This window comes from Dermacentor variabilis, unplaced genomic scaffold (assembly GCF_050947875.1).
Source record: "Dermacentor variabilis isolate Ectoservices unplaced genomic scaffold, ASM5094787v1 scaffold_12, whole genome shotgun sequence".
Lineage (NCBI taxonomy): Eukaryota > Metazoa > Arthropoda > Arachnida > Ixodida > Ixodidae > Dermacentor > Dermacentor variabilis.
In genome coordinates, this window is record NW_027460280.1 from 34,622,727 (window position 1) to 34,640,837 (window position 18,111).

General features: G+C 47.7%; 1 protein-coding gene across 1 annotated transcript in view; it reads left to right on the top strand.

Moving 5' to 3' along the window:
- The window catches only part of LOC142566232 (cell adhesion molecule Dscam1-like), a 706,104-nt gene that overhangs the window by 161,955 nt on the left and 526,038 nt on the right, over positions 1-18,111 (top strand). The gene's annotated exons all lie outside the window — the stretch shown is intronic.

An 18,111-nucleotide genomic window follows, 5' to 3' on the forward strand; every position in this document is an offset into this window, starting at 1 on the left:
TTTACCGTCGGCCAGATATCGCTCGCTCCCGCGACGGTTGAGCAAGCACCGATGTTACGGCTCGACATTGTAATGCGACGGGTGTGCCAGCGGTCGCCTCCCCAAAGGCTCGTGCAAGACTGGCATGTGGATGATGGGCGCACGCTTGAGCGCATTGTGAGCCTAGCTGGAGCGGACCGAATCCTTGCCTTTCGTAAGAATACGCTTCTTTTGTATATGGACTCTCGCAATGGGAGATGAAGAACCACCTTGCTGGTTCAGCTAGAGCAAAAGAAAAAGTTCTCACTCTGAAGGAACCGAAACATAGAAATGAAGGAACATAATTTTTTTTTTTTTGCTTGCTGCCAATGTCTCATCGAATATGCGTTGTTTCAGAATGCGTAAACAATTCAAAGCAGCAAGAAACCAGTAATATCAGTGTAGCCAATTTTGTTTACTTCGCTTCTTCAGAAGAGTGGCATGAAAATGAAAAGGTTATCAAACCGTGCTGAACGCCCCCGCGCGCGCGTGCGTGCGCGCGCGCGCGCGCGATGGTCGTATGAGACAGTGTTCTTCAAATAATCGCGAAAAGTGACAACTGTGGCAAGGTGGTCGATGACCTTATAAAAAATGGCAACTGTCCAGCGCATTTAGCTTACGATTGTCCGATAGCATTTTACTATTTCTCGGTAATTGTTTGAGTGTATTCTTTCTATTAAGGAAGCTTATCCACACTGACGTAATAATTCTGCGATGTGAGCACGAACAATCGTGAGCGTGAGTGGGAGAATGAAAAATCGTGAGATACGTGATTTAAAAGAGCGCTAAAAACAGAAGTATTGAATTAGGCTAGCATGGTGGGACAGAATTCTAGAATTGCAAATAGACTTTTCTACTGTGTGGCGGGTGTTCGTCAAAAAGGAGGAAAAAAGAAAGAATGATGCCAACAACATAATGAAATTCCTGCACGAGCATTCCATTATATAACGGATTTTAGCAGATTCTGACAGAGGCTTGTTCATTTTTCGCTAGTATAAGGAACACTCTCTCCTTTCGAGTAAAATTTAAGATGAATTGAAACGCTGATGTGTGTTATTTTTTCCCCGCCTTTCTGCGTCTTACGCCTTGTCTGGTGTTTGGAAGGTAACTTTTAGAATGTACTACCTCTTCTTAATGGTTTGTGAACATCTATGGCATACTCCAGCTTTCTTTTGTGGTGTGGCTGACACTATTCTAGTGTGCTGATATGTCCTTATGAAATCGACGTTAATAAAAATACTACAGAGTTTTTTAGTGTCTTACTGTGCCTTTCTGCACAAAATGTGCACAAATGCGGGAAATATTTGCAATTATTGTCGTTAACATGATACTAACTTTATTTTAGTATGGTTGCTAAATTCGCGAAGAGAAGTTTAGCAGAAAGGAGGGACGGAATACATTAACATAGCTGAAGTATCGCAGGCGCCCTTTCAGCGGGAAACTGAATGGCTAAAAAAGAAAGAAATCATGGAAGGAAGGAAGGAAGGAAGGAAGGAAGGAAGGAAGGAAGGAAGGAAGGAAGGAAGGAAGGAAGGAAGGAAGGAAGGACAAGAGCACACAGATCCATCTAGTACGAGTCCATCTGCAGTCATTTCAAGCAAAAATCATGTTTAAAGCAGGACATTTAGCATCATTTACTTACGGCACGCTAGCCGTTGTCCGACCGACCTGCTTCGTGAATGCCGTCTTGCAGCTGGCGTCGTCGGTGGGTCGGCACGCCGAAATGCGGCTCTTCTATCTCTTTCACTGCCATGTTGCAAGTCGTGTCATTTAAGAACAATTGGCTTAAAACGGAAAGCAGCTTAGGCAAACAAATCCCAAGAGAAACGATTACGCAGCCCGTGCATTCGCTGCGTAAGCATTCGCCCTGGCGCAGCATGGCGCATGGGTCGCTACGTTTAGCCGGGCTATTTATTGCGGAAGCATGCACCGGCGCCAAGCCTTGTATCATGTGTGTCGTATACGCGAAGCACCAGCAGGAGAGCGCGCACACGCTTAGGTCACGCAGCTCCAAGCGGCGGGCTCCATCGATCGGCCTGACTATACCGAAGACGTCCGGCGGGCGGGGCTAATGATGCGCTCTATTGACTGAACTCAAATCGTGGCACGCCGTGTGCGACGGCTGTGTAGCGGCGGCGGTTGGCGTACACCTTGCGGCGAGCACGTCGGTGACCCTCTATCAATATGCGCCCCGGTCGATGCTACGTGAGATCGCGCGGTGGCGTGCGGACGTACTGCACCTCGCGGGTCGCATCACTGGCTTGGTCGCGTACGTGCGCGATAGTTACTAGAACCGAGAAGCTAGCTGCCCTAACCCACAACCCTACGTTTTGTTCTCTGTGAAAGGCCACAAGGGTGTAACAGGATCCATGTTGCAATACGCCAGCAGTAAAACTGAGCGCTGAAACTGCTTGCACTAGATAGTACTCGCACACTATGCACGTAACGAAACCACATTACCTTGTTATTATACATAAGCGCTGCGGAGGGGTGGTCTGTGTGACAACGTTTCATGTGATACTGCCAGCTTTTCTTTTGTTTACAAATTCTTCGATTTTAAGTTGTTCGATGGGCGCTGACCACTGCATATTACATTAAAGAACTTTAGCCTACTCTCTTTTAATGGTTTCTCGTTGATTGATTGATTGATTGATTGATTGATTAATTGATTGATTGATTGATTGATAGATATTAACAGTCAAAAACTATAACTAGGCCATGACGGACTCAGCAGTCAAGGACCTTCGAGTTAATTTTAACCCCTTGGATTGCTTTAATGCGCACCAATATTTCAGTGTACAGCTGCCCATGCATTCCCGGAGCAGAACGCCGTGTGTTCTCTCAGCCGCAGAAAAACGAGTCTTCCGTTTTTGTGGCCATGTAGACTGCTCGTGCTCCTTAAAGGGCCCCTCACCAGACCCCAAAGCAAATTTCGGTTATACGCTGGAAGGTGTTATGTGTCCTCTAGGGAGCGTTCTGCCACAAGCATTTTTCAAATCGGCTCATTAATAGTCGAGATGGGAATATTTCAGTGCCGCGAACACATGATTTCCGGAGGCGAGCTCCACTGGCAAGCTCTCTCCACTCGCCCCGTCTAGCCTCGGCAAGCGAAATTCCTTCCCTGCGTTCTCCCATACCGGACCTCGAGGATCGCGCGACAGATACTTCGCGGGCCCCGCCTTCATTTTTTTTTTGTCTCCTGGCTTTGTTGCGGCGCGGCGCACTTCCGCCGACGGCGTCGTGCGCGAGCTGTTGTGATTGTTTCGTTTCGTGCAGCGCACGACTTTGTGCACCGTGCACGAGGACACCTGATTAGCGGTATAAGATGTGCTACCTGAATACTAAGGCAGACACAAGCGGATCACAGAGCACGATTCCGTGCTGGAACATGGTAGAAAATGACATAGTTTCGGTGCCTGCGCGCGCGACTGCACGACGTGGGAACAAGCAGACGAAACGGAAGTGCACCTTTCTTGCTGCGGTGCGAAGTAAAACAAAAACACGCCGACATTCGGTTTGCATGTTTTATTATTTCTGTAAGCTTTAATTCGTCTATGCATGCAACATAATTCACAAATGACAGATGTTGCCTTGAATAATTATCGAAGACACGTGTCACCACGTGTGCGCAGGTGCACCAGCAGGTGTACGTCACCCTCCGGCTTGGAGCGCGGCGGCCGTGAGGAGAAAGGAAGACCACGTTCGCTTTGAAATTTCAGACCTTGCCGTGGCTCGTAGCAATGTAATACATTTCAGACACGATCGTTATCGCGCATTGTATGCCCTGCGCTTGCCAGCCCAAATGGCCAGACCTGGTGAGGGACCCTTTAACCGGAAGCGTTCTTTGCATCGCTTCAGTGCACACGCGGTATAAACCGTTTTTTCATGGGCGCCACCATATTCAAGACTCAGTGGTGCCGTCTATGGGGGGTTGGCATGCTGGCTTGGGCGAGTCTTGTATGTCAGGTATACGCTGGTTTCTGGTGTTTGTTTTCGCGCTCACGCGATCTGTTTAGGGTAACGTGGCGTGTTCTACGTGGAAAACGCTTCTGTGAGACGTACTGTTGTGGTTTAAGTCGGCATGTCCTGAATTTCCGCTGGCGTTGAGGCATACTGAGCCCGCAGCGCGTGTGCGCGCATGTTTGAGTCTACCTACAATCAGCCTCGGAGATCAATTGAGTATTCCTGAAAATTACATTTACTAATGTGACCTTCTAGCAGTATTCTCCTTTAGTTCTAAGCTGCGGTTGGGTGGGCAGCGCAAACCATTTTCCGGTGATTTCTCCGACTTCTGCAGTCTACGCTATGAAAAAAAAAGTTATTTAAATTGTCTGCTTAGCATGAAACCTAAATAATTAGGCGTTCTCTATGTCACCACTAAATAATTAATAATTAGCCCGTAAAAACAAAACAGATTTATTTTCATTGTACTGAGTAATAAACCACGACGCTTCTAGCAATACTGAAATCATGGCGCCTGTGTTTCGTTGCACGTGCGTGCAGCCCGACGAAGGCAAGCTGCCGTGTCGTCGCTCACTGCCGAAAGTTCGTCAGGAAAGTTCGCTTCGTCGGGGCCGGCCTTATAACGCGAACATCCACGCTCGGTTTCCCATACTTTCTTCGTCCTTATAGTCTTGGAACGCGGCTGACGTACCTCACCCACGTTGAATGGGAATTCAATTTCTCTTCTGTCAACCGACTTCATCCGAAGGAGGGAGGGCCACTGAGAACAAGGCAGGCCATCTTCTTCCCTTCACAAAGTGCCGCTTCTCCGGAAGAACGCTGGAAGAGCTGCTCACCCTTTCTTTTTTGATGATTTGTTTGTTACTACAGCCATCCGCTCGTTTCCGCCCACGCGAGTAATCCCTGTACTCCCAAAGAGGGCGGCGGACGTCTGCGAAAGCATCGCCAGTGAAGCAGAAAGAGCATAAAATTCCCGCGCTGCCGATAACCGAGCGCCCACCGTCTCGGCTCCCTACCTGCGTTACTCCTCTATTCCACAAATCAAGCCTGGCACGCCGGTTGCGCTGGAAGTAGGGCTTCGTGGTGCTTGAAAAACTGGTTGATCCGTTTCTATCTTCCTCGCTTTACCTTACACTTACCGTTTGTTTTTGTTTTTTCTTTCCGGCATTTTATTATTGTTTTCTCTTTTGCAGGAAACCTTGGCGGGAAGGGGGGAACGAAAGAGGAGGGGTTATTTCGAAGAAGCGTTTGCCCACCACTTCATCTCATTGATTGAGCTAGAATGTTTCCTTTTCGCTCAGTGGCAGTCCGGTAACGCGGTCGTGAGTTTGCTTTGCGAAGCGCGGCTACTTCTTCATTTGTTTCGAGTTAAGAAAGAATTTTATTAAACGGAAGGCCAGGAAAATGAAAAAGGAAGGAGCGTGCCTTCGCTTTCTTTTCTTACAACGCAGCCGTGGCACCGCATTCTTTTTTCGCCACGTATATGTTGAACTTATACCACATGTATAAAAAAGCTAGTGCAGAGCGAGTCGTTCATTGAGATTCGGCAACTGTTCTTTTTAATAAAGCGGTGACATTTCTGTCCTCTGCTTGGACTAAATATTCCCCGTGAGGTAGGTGACAAGTTCACAACACGCTGAACCATCTGCCATAGACTGGCACAAAGGTTAAGCTCTCATGGAGCACTAACGAGAACAAACAGAAAAAAAAGAACGTTTATTCTTTTCTGACATCGCGAATAAAGAAAGACATAATTTTCTCGCTTTTTAGCGTATTGTGAACTAAATCCTGCAGCATGTCTACAGCGAAATTTGGCAGTGCTAATTGCTCTTCTTGCGTCTAATAAACCGACGCGAAAGGGATATTTGTTAGGCCGAGCCCTTTCTCTGCGTTCCTTCTTCAACAGCTAGCATTCTGTCCGCCCCGCCCCCTCCCTTTTTTGCGAAAATGACTCGGGGCCATGTCGCCGGCGCAGTTTCGTGTTACCGAATTGATCCTGTTTTCACACCACGTTATCAGATCGATGTTACCTGCGACACCACTCCGGCGGTCCACGGAAATATGAGGATCGTTGCTTCCCCGATGTAGCGGCCTCCAAGCAACTAGGGCTCTGGTGCGGCCCCTGAGGGTCTACAAAACATGTGCAAACAGTGAGAGCGCTACATGGTGCGAACTTTCTCTTCCTGTTGCGGCTGTATTGAATAGCGTTGTTGGGTTAAGCAAGGCTCGCGTCTATTAAGTTCAAAGAAGCAAGGCACAAAAAAGAGAGGCGCAAGAACGAGCTGCGCCGATTCGTTTGTTTATTTCTGCTCCGGGCATAAAGATTGTGATAATAACGTATTGGGATTGGAGGTATTGGGATTGGTTGCTGTAGGCGGGACTGGCTGGCAGACCTGGCCGGCAAGTGCTTCGCCTGAGCGTCTCTTTTCCTTGCTAAATATGTCCCCATGTGTCAATCAATCCTACCTCTCGCAGAAATGTGAGAAGAATGCGCGAGATTACGGGGAAGAATGAATGCTTCGTGTCTTGCAGATCGAGTGAGGAATTTATTCTGATGACATTGGAAGTGTTGGCAACTGTTTTGCAGCCGGCTTCTCCGCAAACAGTAAGTTGTCCAATGAGAAAAGGATAGTAACATGAGGTAATATGAAAAAGAAAAACAATCGGGCACTAACGCACATTTCCTAAACACGCTTAAGCAACATTAGTCAATATAAAAAAACAGCTCAAAAATCAATCTATAACCTGCGCAGAACGTAACAATATCTCACACGGACATACATAGATACAATGTCACTTTCAGTAAAAGAGGTTATTAAAGCTTTCAGAGATGGTCGCTGTAATGATGCCTTATTTCACGACCCAAGCAACTTTTCTATGCTGGAATGACGATTATCAAGGATCATCAACGTTGGCTTCAAAGCATATCTTTCCCGTTCAAACTGCCCTTTGTAACGCTACGCTACTCCACGCGTATGGGTAGGCTGTTTTCGCGCACCTAGAAAGTTTCTAACAAAGTGGCACCTCTATACATGGGTTTACCAAGCTATCCAGTTTATCCATGAAAAAAAAAAGAAAGCTTACGCAGGTTGCGACGCCGGTTGCTTTTGCCACAAATAAACATGAAACGCTTATGAAATGTTTCGGATTGCCGTTTTAGAGTCGTGTAAACAGGGCGACACGGTTGTGGAGATGAAGGATTAAAATGTCCCATGCGAGTGAACCCCACGCGACTAAAGCCTTGTTTTGTAAGAAAATAAGAAATGCGTCGCTATCGCATTTTGAATGGGTTTGATTTTTTTTTATGTGACATATTAAGCACCACTGTAGGAAAGTGAGGCGTGCATGCTAATGAATGTTAATCGTTTTCTACGATCTGCGTCCTGAACTTGTCCGCGCTTTATTATTTGCAAATAAGAACTTACTAAAGCTCCTTCGCCGTTGCAGCAACGCACGCGGCGTGCTCATATCAACTGCTGGAAAGCAGAAACCACCGTATTCACGAACACGCACGTACTCGATGCTTCCCCTCGTTTATTGTTCTAGTAGCTATGACGTTACAATACTGAGTTCGAGGTCGCGGGTTCGATCCCGGCTGCAGCGACCGCATTCCACTGAGCGGCGACATACAACAATGCTCACGTACTTAGATTAAGGCACACGTTAAAGAGCCCCTGGAGTTCAAAATTAATACGAAGCCCCTATGTCGAGCCTCGCAATCATATCGTGGTTTTGGCACGTAAAATCCCAGAATTTATTGTAGTGTCAGCTAGACTGGCCGAGGTTGAGCAGTTTCGCGTGACTCCCAAGTGTTACGCACGCGTTTTTCGTTAAATTAGCGAGCCATTCATGAAAGGCGGCAACTACCCGGCTCACGGTGCAGTCCGGACAACTCGAACGATGCCCTGGCCGCTTTGTCTTTTAAAGTGGAGTTGCGGTCTTACGCTACGCCCGTTTTCAGCACCGCACCAACCTCGAGCTACCAGTAAAGTTGCAACGCGGTACACAGCACGAGTGTTTGCAGCGCGTCCGAGCGCCTTTTTTTTTTTTTTTTCTAGAGGGGGGGGGGGGGAAGGGGGACTTCCCGGCGCGCGGCCACGCGCGCGACCCGTACAAAACGTTTCGCGACTAATCCGCTCGAGCAGGGTGCATGCGCGGTAGCTCCATGAAAGAGGCGGTTTAGCGGTTGAGCGTAGGAAGCATGGTAGGAAGGTTGAGCGTGCTGCGGACGAGCACATCATAAATGGATTTCTCCGCTCTTTCTGCGCATGCGCGAGGAGCAGTAGTCGCAAGAGAGAAATGTGGGGACTTTCGGTCCTTGAGATTTCTCTTCGCCTAGGTACGACGGAGAAGAAAGTTGTTAGCACCGTTCGTCCCTAGCCGAGCTGGCAACGCAATCGACAGAATGCGTGGCCGGTAAGGCGAAGAAGCCTTGTCCAGGGCGAGTTTGTTGCTATTTTGTTGCGACGGTAGCATATTAAATTTTTATAGTCGCAGCGGGATACGTTTGGAAGTGAGGTGTCTTCTCGGATGACTTTAGTGGCAAAGCATTACATCGTCCCGATGCATTGTTAATTAGTGTCGTTGAGCAAGGTCAGCATACCGCACACTTCATGAGATTCGCGGGAACGGAAACAGTTTATGAATTTGACTGCCGTGCCGATGCGAGTTTTTTTTTTTTTTTTTGCGGCGGTATCATATTAAGTTCTGATAGTCGCAGGGGGGATAACTTTGGACGTGTGGCGTTTTCTCGGATGACTTTAATGACAAAACATTTGGAGCAAAGCCATACATTTTGGACTTGCTTATTATTCAAGGGGCTATAGCATATTTGTCCCCGTCACCCTTGCCAATATACACGATTCCCCACTATAGCCGACCGTCAGCAACGTTTACCATCGCTCACGATCATACCTGACAAAAAAAAAAGAAAGAAAGACTGTTGTTTAGCCCACTTGAAAGAGTGGGGCCGAATACACAATACCTTGGCTTGTCAGAGATGTTCGGTACTGACTGCCGCCTTCGGTACGGTTATATTTGCTACAAAAATTGACCGACGCGTTTTCTTACGAATGGCTCTGGCGTGCCTTGCACTTCATGTATAATGCAGGATAATAATAAAAAATTCCCCATTCGTTTCTTCTCTTTTTCGCGCTTTATTGTTTGCCCGAGAGCTATCTTCACCCCAACACTTTCGAGCACGTTATTAGTAGTATCGGTACACCTGGAGCGGTGGATAATCAGACTAAATCAAATCGGACGAAAATAATTTTAACATCATGCCGTCCCTGTGTTGCTTTCCAGCACTGAACAGCCTCCCAAACGACGCCACATTGCGTCTTTCGTGCAATGTGACGTCTCAGTGCAACACTGCCTCCGCATGGGTGCACTGAGTAGGTGCACGGAGCACCCGTCACGCACCAGCCCCGCAAGGTTCGCTGCATGACGTACTTGATTCGTGGCGGAGCTGCACGCTCGCAAAGTGCGCGCGCTTGATTTCTGGCGGCATATCGCGGACGCGGAGGGGGCGCCAGAACGTCGTCTTGTCGGCCGTGCTCGAAGACAGTGGACAATAGGTGTGGCGGTGAAGTCTCAACTCCCGTTCGCCCCTGCGCACCACCACGGCACGGGCAGGGGACGCGCGCGCTGTCCACTTCCATTAGACGACGGTCCCGCACGCACCACAGGAGCCGCGGCGGTGCACCCGACCGTACCCTGACGAGATTGCCTCCTCTGTCGGCCACGACTTCATCTGGTCGCGTCTATATCCCCCGAGCCGCCGGATCTGCCTGCCTGCCTTGCCGCCGTGTACGCGGCCTGGCGTTCGCGCGATGGATCCGTTTTGCTGGCTACACGTACCTTGGCAAACCTTTCTTTCTTGCTACACCCGCTGCAATGCATCCCGTCCACCCGATGGGAGCGGTGGGAGGAGTCGACGCGGTAGAAGTGCGTTTGTTCGGAAGCCCTCCTTTCACCTTCCTCTGCGCTGTCAGCCAGGCCCCACTCTTTTCGGGATCGCTCGGGCGAGACGATCGCGTCTTTGGCATCGGCTGCTCCGCACTGCCTGTACTGTGCCGACGATGACTATACAGTGCGGCTGCACGGGATCTCGTGCCGAGACGCTGGGCAGTGCACTCAGATTCTTCTCCGCTGATGGCCTCTTTATTTATGTTCCTCGTCTTTTCGCAGTTTTCTGTTGCTTTTTTTTTCTCTTTTGTTTCTTTTGGTGCCGTCCTCTCGTAGGCAGTTTTGCTCGATCTGAGACTGCGAGATTGCAAACCGTTGTGCGAAGGCAGATTGAGATCCTGCCAGATCTGCCGGCTGGCAAATGCATCTGCTGCTCTCTCAGCATCTTTCTTTGTGTCCTTGTAGCTTGGGCCACTGGGAGACGAAGTCATTTATGGATAGCTCTTTTGGGTTTCAGACCGACAATTTACTGGAATTGCTTGTTTTCAGAGCTGTTTCTGATTTGTTGTCCTAGCTTTCTTGGTCTTTGTTGGACCCAAAAGGCCGAAATCGGGTGCCTGTTCTTTTAGCACAATTCGTTTGTTGAAGTTGGCGTTGGTGTCAGAAATGAGCATGTTTAAGCACAGACTGATAAGAATGGTAACGCGACGGCGTCCCGTTAAGCCGTTATAACTTCGAAGCACATGGTTTGGCAATCGCTTGCTATGGTTCCGGTCCATTGTCGTTCCGTGGTCAGCCTATACGTAGGAGCTGGTACAGTTCAGACTGGATTTAACGAATGAAGCCTTTCAAGTTGCCCCATTAGTTATTCAAATACTTTGGTGATGAAAGAAGCAATAGCACTTGGTGGAAAGACATACCTCTGGGTTCGGAGCTACCTACAGATACAATCATTTTACGTGCTCACCGGGGACAGTCCTACACTTCAGTAATACAGTAGCCGTGGAGTCCCTCAGGGGGGAGTACTAAGCCCAACACTTTTTAATCTAGCCCTTATTGGACTACTCGAGGACCTGTCAAGCACCGTTCGACTATCTATCTACGCCGACGACATCTGTATCTGGACGTCGGGGGTGACACGGCTTCAGCTTCGCGCTCGGCTTCGCAAATAAAGTGACTGCTGATTTCGAACTATTGTAAGTTTCATTGAAATCAAGAGCAACAACTGCATGGCATACCACGCTGTCATATCTTGCTTCCGCCAGCCGAGAGGAGAAGGGGAACAGTTATCATCTTTGCCAATGCCGCAAATCCTAACTCTTTTGCATGCGTAATCATGCGAACGACAATTAATATTTGGAGTCGGATATCTTGGAGCCCAGGCACGCTAGAAGAATCCTTCCAACTGATACTGTGTAGAAACACGACTGCCTCTAACTTTTCTAGACAAACATACACACTTGCTGATGGCAACAAAAAGTTAGTTATTCGATTTTTAGTTAATCGGGCTGCTGAAAACGATAATTATCATCTCACTTTGTGTCCCCCTGGCCACATAAGTTATTTTCACAGGTGGTCTTCGTGTGCCTCCCAGTGCCTAATTTTAAGAAAACCATAAAGCTTAATTTTGAACACCCGGTATATTGATGGATCGACCACATCGACCAGTTCTGGGGGGAAGGGGGGGGCTGCGTTTATACCGACAAGAGGAGTAACACTGCGATTCAGGACATCACATGTCGCGATTTCTACCGCTGCAGAACTCATGGCTCTGCACATTTCTCTTCAATTTATTGACACAGAGAGTCCTGGCCCGTGGGCCGTGCTTTCCAACTCGAGACTGGCTTTACACAGCATACAGTCAATTCTCTGACGTGGAGCTCACGAACAGCTAACATACGAAATCGTAAAAAATTCATCACGGCGTCAAACAGAAAGGCCACGAAATTATTTTCCAGTGGCTACCTGGTCATTGCGGCATCAATGGAAATGATCAAGCAGACAAAGCTGCCCGAGTGTCACATCAAGAACAACACAGCGTTCTCATTCCTCTTTCCAGGACAGACGCTGCAAGCCAGCTTCGTCGCCTAGCATGCAAGCTCTCTTTAAGAGAGTGGAACACCCAAAATATAAGGCACACCAGGTTGCACGAATTGAATCTTTCGCTCCAACTCCGACCTTCGCCCGGGCTTCACCAACGTGAGGCATCGCTTCTATACCGGCTGTGGTTGGGAGTGGCTTTCGCGAAAGGCGTGCACCAATTTCATTGGAACGACCGACTGTGCTGTATGCGACGTCTCCGGCACGGAAGAGAACATCGAACATTTATTGTGCCATTGTCATCGATTTCAGTCGGAAAGACAAACATTATCTATTGCATTGCGACGACTGGACGAAGGGCCGTTATCTGTGCAGGTGCTAGTTGAAGACGGTCCCCATCGCTCGTCGGCCCACAAAGCTATAAAGGCACTTTTGTCTTTCTTGAAGGCGACTTGCATATGTTTACGCCTTTGACTCGCTCAGGCCCTCCGCGTGCGTGCGCGAGCTCACCGCGGCTTTCCTCCGCCTTCCCTCCCACTCTCTATCTTATATTTGTATTCCCTCTTTCCCGTCCCCCAGCAGACGCATTTCTGGTTAACATCCCTGCCTTCTCTTTTTATTTCCTCCTCCTCATCCTCCTTGGTGATGAAAGTGTTAGAGCTGGGGAAGTGTTGGTATGGTTATGTGAACGAAGAAACTCAATAGTGAGCGCCTTCATTTTTTCCACCTTTGAGGAGAATGATGAAAACAGCCCGTACCTTGTGCGCTTCTTACCAGATAGATTCCTGCTTACTACTGGTATCTCGACCGGTAGCCATGGTAGCTCTGTTAAATGTGATCATTGAAACGTTAGTTGTCACACGTCAAGGTAGGTCTTTATAATTCTTGGTGTGAAACATTCGCGAATGTCACACTTGATTTTTTGTTGTGCATTTGCAGCACATATTGCCTGAGTAGCCTTTGGACCGCGTTTGCGCTGGGCTGTATCGGAGGTGAATTCAGTCGGTATTAATGAGAACCTAGGCTTCCAGCGCAGAATTGCACAGCAAGGAAAACACTGGTGAGATGCAACCGTAGATGCTGGAAGCTCTCATTGCTTCGCCATTCTAACTTGCCCCGGATCAGCTCCATTATTAAGTATTATCGCGGTATAGTGCGCTTCTGTACGAAAAGGCTGTCTCGGCCATGTTACATACAAATAAATTAGATGTGTGGTGCGACACCAGTGACCGTGCCATTTTCTATTTCTTCATTTTTCTTTTTGCTCCAGAATTCATAGGAGTACAGTAATTGCACTGTACTCAGCATGAGTTCAGGGTACCTTTATACAGTGCTGAACCTGGAAGAAAAGAAGCGCAGCCCGAACACGAAGCACTACTGTTGATATCCACACAGGTTACTCTGGAAACGTTATTGCGCCTCGCTGAAGGAAATGTTTCGGAACTGCGCCTTTGAGCGGGACCAAAGTAGCGTCGTTATCCTGGGAAGAATATTTTTTTTTCTTCCGTTGTTTTCTTTATTTTACTTTGTGCCCAAACGTGTGAAAGGCACCAAATAATTTTACAAAGCCAGAAATTCTACCTTATTCTAGCATTTGGCGTCAGGTTTATCGCACCTTCTTTTTGACATAAATCTTCTCCCGTGGGCACGGCCCCGGCGGAGTGAGGTCACATCTTCCTGCAGCGATTATCGAACCGCAGCGTTCAGTAAAGTTTCGTCTTGCCATGACAGCGAGCATCTGCGCGAACCCTTCCAGTTCCAATATGTCGCGAAACGGGTCGCGCGAGCGCGAACACTGACAGTCGCAATTTTTTAACCGGCTGTCGATAGCCTAAGCGTCTGGCGCTGCACCCGTGGAGCGAGTTCCGCGCTGACACCTTAGTGCGCGGTCCGACTCACCGCCGCCCCTTCTCCTCATCGAGGCCCACGCGCTGTTCCCCCATCTTTGCCAGTAAGCTGCGTTCCCCACTCTTTCGCCAGTAATGGAACGCCCGCCAACACTTCCTTCGGAGCCGGGCCTCACAAAAACGGTAGGGGAGGAGCGCCGAACGCGTTACCCGCGTTTCCCTTCCCTGTCTGTCGATAATCTGACGAGGCGCGCAATTTATCAAATGGGCTTCCTTTTCCGCTGTCGTTTCTTTTTTTTCACTTTCGCATTACTTGCGTCCCTTTCTCTTACTTCCCTTTTTTGCCCTGAATCTTTCACTCTTTGTTCGCGGGCACTGCCATGGTTGACGCGAACGTCTCCGACACAAAAGCCACACATGAATCGGTTGGTTTGGGGTGAGGTGTCGGCTATGGACGTAAAAGAAAAGTGAAGAAAGCCACTAAGAGAAAGGAAGAAAGAGCGTGACGACGCGTAAAGGAAAGAAGAGCGACATGGCAAGACAAGAGGAGAATGGCTAGCGCGCCAGCGGCAATGGCTCCGTGATGTCGTGTCCGCAGCGTGGCCAGTGCCGCTGCTTCTATGCGAACCCGGAGATGACATCGCCGCAACTGCGTCGAACTGGGCGTCATGTGTCCATAACGTACCGCGTGATGACCTCCCGGAAATGGCACCCAGCAAAACCGGCAGAATTCCTTCTTCCAGAACCAGCGAGTACTTCAACGTTGCGGCAGGCTATGGGAAGTTATAAAACGACCCAAGTACATTTCGCGCAGTCGCGCCATCTGTGGAAAGCGCCACTGCAACGTGGCATGTGAGACGGAAGAAAACTTTTTTTTCTTTTTCCTTCTTACAAAAACATCTTTTATTATGTGAGCACGTTGCTTGTCTGAATGGCAAACTATTGGCAACGATATTCGTCATAATTGCGCACAGTTGGCTAAGAGATAGGTGACTATATAAGTAATGTGATCCTAGTGTCGATAGCGGAATCTGGGAGTCGGAAGTTCCATTCGGTGCGAAGTTAGCTCTCGCATGAAGTGATTTTGTTGCAGCTAGCGAAAAAAGAACTGTCGCGAGCGTCTTATAACATAATTTTATTTGGAGCGGAAATACGCGACCTGCAGAGCGTCAGTGCCTTTGCGGCTTTAGCAAGAAAAGGACCCTGTCACACCTTATTTGGAAGGGCTTTTTCGGTGCATGTGAAATATTGTTTCTCTTCGGGGCAATTGAATTCAGGGCGACCTGCTGTTACTCCCTTCGGTCCAGCCACTTTATCATTCCTTGCTTTAACACTAGTGTTGATTTTTCATAATATTTGCCACTTTTCTCGGTAAGCATGTACGCTTCGCGTTTGACCGATTTAATCGTAATTTCTCACAACACGAAGGAAACATTGCAGCAGCGCGGTTTTTCGCCACCACGAGGTAGTCCGTCTGCTCCCGCATCATTTTTTTCTTTCTTATTGCCGCATCACGAACGCCTACGATAGCGCTAAAAATCTTAGTCCAAGACCTCAGCCTGAACAACGATAGCGACAGAGAGAGCAGCACGTAGCTCGACTCAGGAAGGGAAAACTTGACTTGCGCGTGAGCTTTTACCACAGTTTTTCATCCATACCAGCTGCGAAGCTGCCCTTAGTTTCTGTGTTTCAAAATTCAAGCTTAGTAATTGGCGCGAAGCTTCGAGCTCCGATAAGTGTCCCGCAACAATTAGACAACACAACTACGAAGCGCCATTTTCGCGAGTCCACAGCGAGAAAAGAAAGAGTAGGTCTCTGGACGCCCTGAATCAAAGCTCAATAAACGTTTCCAATCAGTGCCATTTTTTTATGTCGGATTCGTGATTTTGAAATTTTTTAGGAAGGATGAGCGGCGACGCATTCAAGCGAAGGTTTATTTTGTCGTTGGCCGGTGGCACTTGAGTCAATTAACCTCCGCATATCGCTGAACCAAGCGTGCCCGGAGCTCTGAGATGACTTTATGGAGTTGGTGTGATGGCAGGGCTTCAATTCAATCGAATTCCATTCCATTTTAATAAGATTCATTTAAACTACAAAGGATATTCAAAACATGGTTTGGACCCATTGCCAACAAGGCTAGTGCCAAGTCCAACAATAACATGGACCTTCAATATAACAACGTGTAGCACCATATCTATAAATTTCCCTCACTTCCTCTGTATTTCCATAACTAGACAACAATACTTGCTGTTTAACAGTATCTATAATTACCAGAGCTTTTTAAAAATGAATCAAACATTTCCTCAGACATCGCAAGAAAAAAAAAGAACTGGGCGACTTTTCGATCTTGTTGCGTGTACAGTTCCAGATAGCAACGCCCAAAAATTCTAGAAGCCTCCTCCCATGTACATGTTGCAAGCAACAGGTGAATTGAAACAATTATTGCTTGTAGCTTTCATACTGCGAGCCTGAAGCCTACTTGCGGGGAAGGTGTTGTACAGGGTGATCATTTTTAGGTTTTACAGAATTTTCAGAAATCGCCTGTGACAGCTAGCATAATTTTTCTCGTTGAGCTGGATTATTCGAAGAGGCGGACATTAAAAGCACGAAAAACGGAAACGAATGTTCCAATGATGAACAAAAATTGACTAATTAACTTTTTAATTAATTTTTTACGCCATATTGCAATTTACAAATTGTAGCCGCTGAGTTTGCAAGACGGATCGACTTGAAGAGAATTTCCAGGATGACACCGATTTTGAGATATTATGTACCAAAATGTAAGACGAAATACATGGGCGTTCCAGTTACTTTTGTGCTTCAATGCATAAAAGAGCGTTTTATTAAAAAATTAAGTGGACCCAGAGTGCAATTTTACAGTGGGTTTCATGGCGCATATATCTAAACAAATGTCATTCTGGAAATTAATTCCTAGTGGATACGCTTGACAAGCTCACCGGCTACAATGCGTAAAATGCAATATGTGCCGTAAAGTAATTATTTAGAACGTTCATTAGATCATTTTGTTAATTAGTTGAATATGTGTTTTGATTTTTCGTGAAAGTTGTGTCCGCCTCTCTCAACACTCCAGCTTAAGGACTAGAGAGAGAGAGAGAGAGAGAGAAAACAAGAATAGGAAAGGCAGGGAGGTCAACCAGAACAGCATCCGGTTTGCTACGCTACATTGGGGGTGGGGGAAAGGGGAATAGAAAGAGGAAGAAAGGGACTGATTACGCACTAAGCACTGATTACGTGTAGAAAAGGCACCATGCAGAAGGGGCCGTATGACGTAAAACTATTCCAATATGTTTTTATTCCAATCTCCTGACGTCAAATTTCCGTAACCGCCGACGCAAGCATCGGGTGGTCACCCACAGGGTTGTCTGAACAAACCAATCAAATGCTCCCCTCGTTTATAGGAGGCTACATTTGTTTGCTTGAAAAACGAAAGATATTGCCTGCACTGAGCAGCTTGTCTTATGTAATTGGCTCACAAGAGGCGAGGAGCATGCTCAAGTGGAGAGGGATTCGATGGGGCCGAACCTCTGCACTGAATATCGATAACCGGATGAAGAGGGTGGTGCCGGTGTCTGCGATTGGTCCGCTTTCCCTTACTTAGCTTACGGTGGCTCGTCGACAATCGCAGCGGCATGCAACGGAAGCTTAAGAATGACGCTAAAACGGATCCTCAGCAAAGAAGAGTTGGCAGAACGAGGTCGTAAACGTGCCGAAAGTTCTCGATAACGTTACACGGCCACACAAAAAGTTTTGTTACACGCAAATAAACCCATGCTCTCCAGCAGGGGCAAGTAGCCGGTGCCGGAGCGATCAGCGGTAGCCATCTTTTATTCCTTTCGGAACGGGGCAGCCTGCGGCTATTCAGAAGAAAATTCAGTTTTGTTCCGCATATTAATGCATCTTTAACGCGTACGCGTCACTTTGACGCGGTAAGTTGTTGCGGTTTTGTGTTGACGCGTGAGAGGCAGGTGAAGTGGCAGCAGCCTGAAAATTTTTGACGAATAGCCGAGGGCTAATGGGAGAAAGGCGTCGGATCAGAAATAAATAGTTTTGTTTTGCTCGGTCAAATTATGCATAATCAGTGTGTACACGTCATATCAGATGGGGAGCTATCGCGCTTTTCGTGACGTCGCGTGAAAGACAGGTGAAGTGGGGTGGTCCAAAAAAGTTTTTGACCAATCGCGGTGGGCTTATTGCAGAATTGGAATAGAAAAGTTTGGAATAGATTTACGTTAGAGAGCCCAAGAACACTCTAAACGGTCTCTTAAACCGGTGCACTTCAAGTACTCCACTAGTGCACGAATCGCTTTCCGAGCCG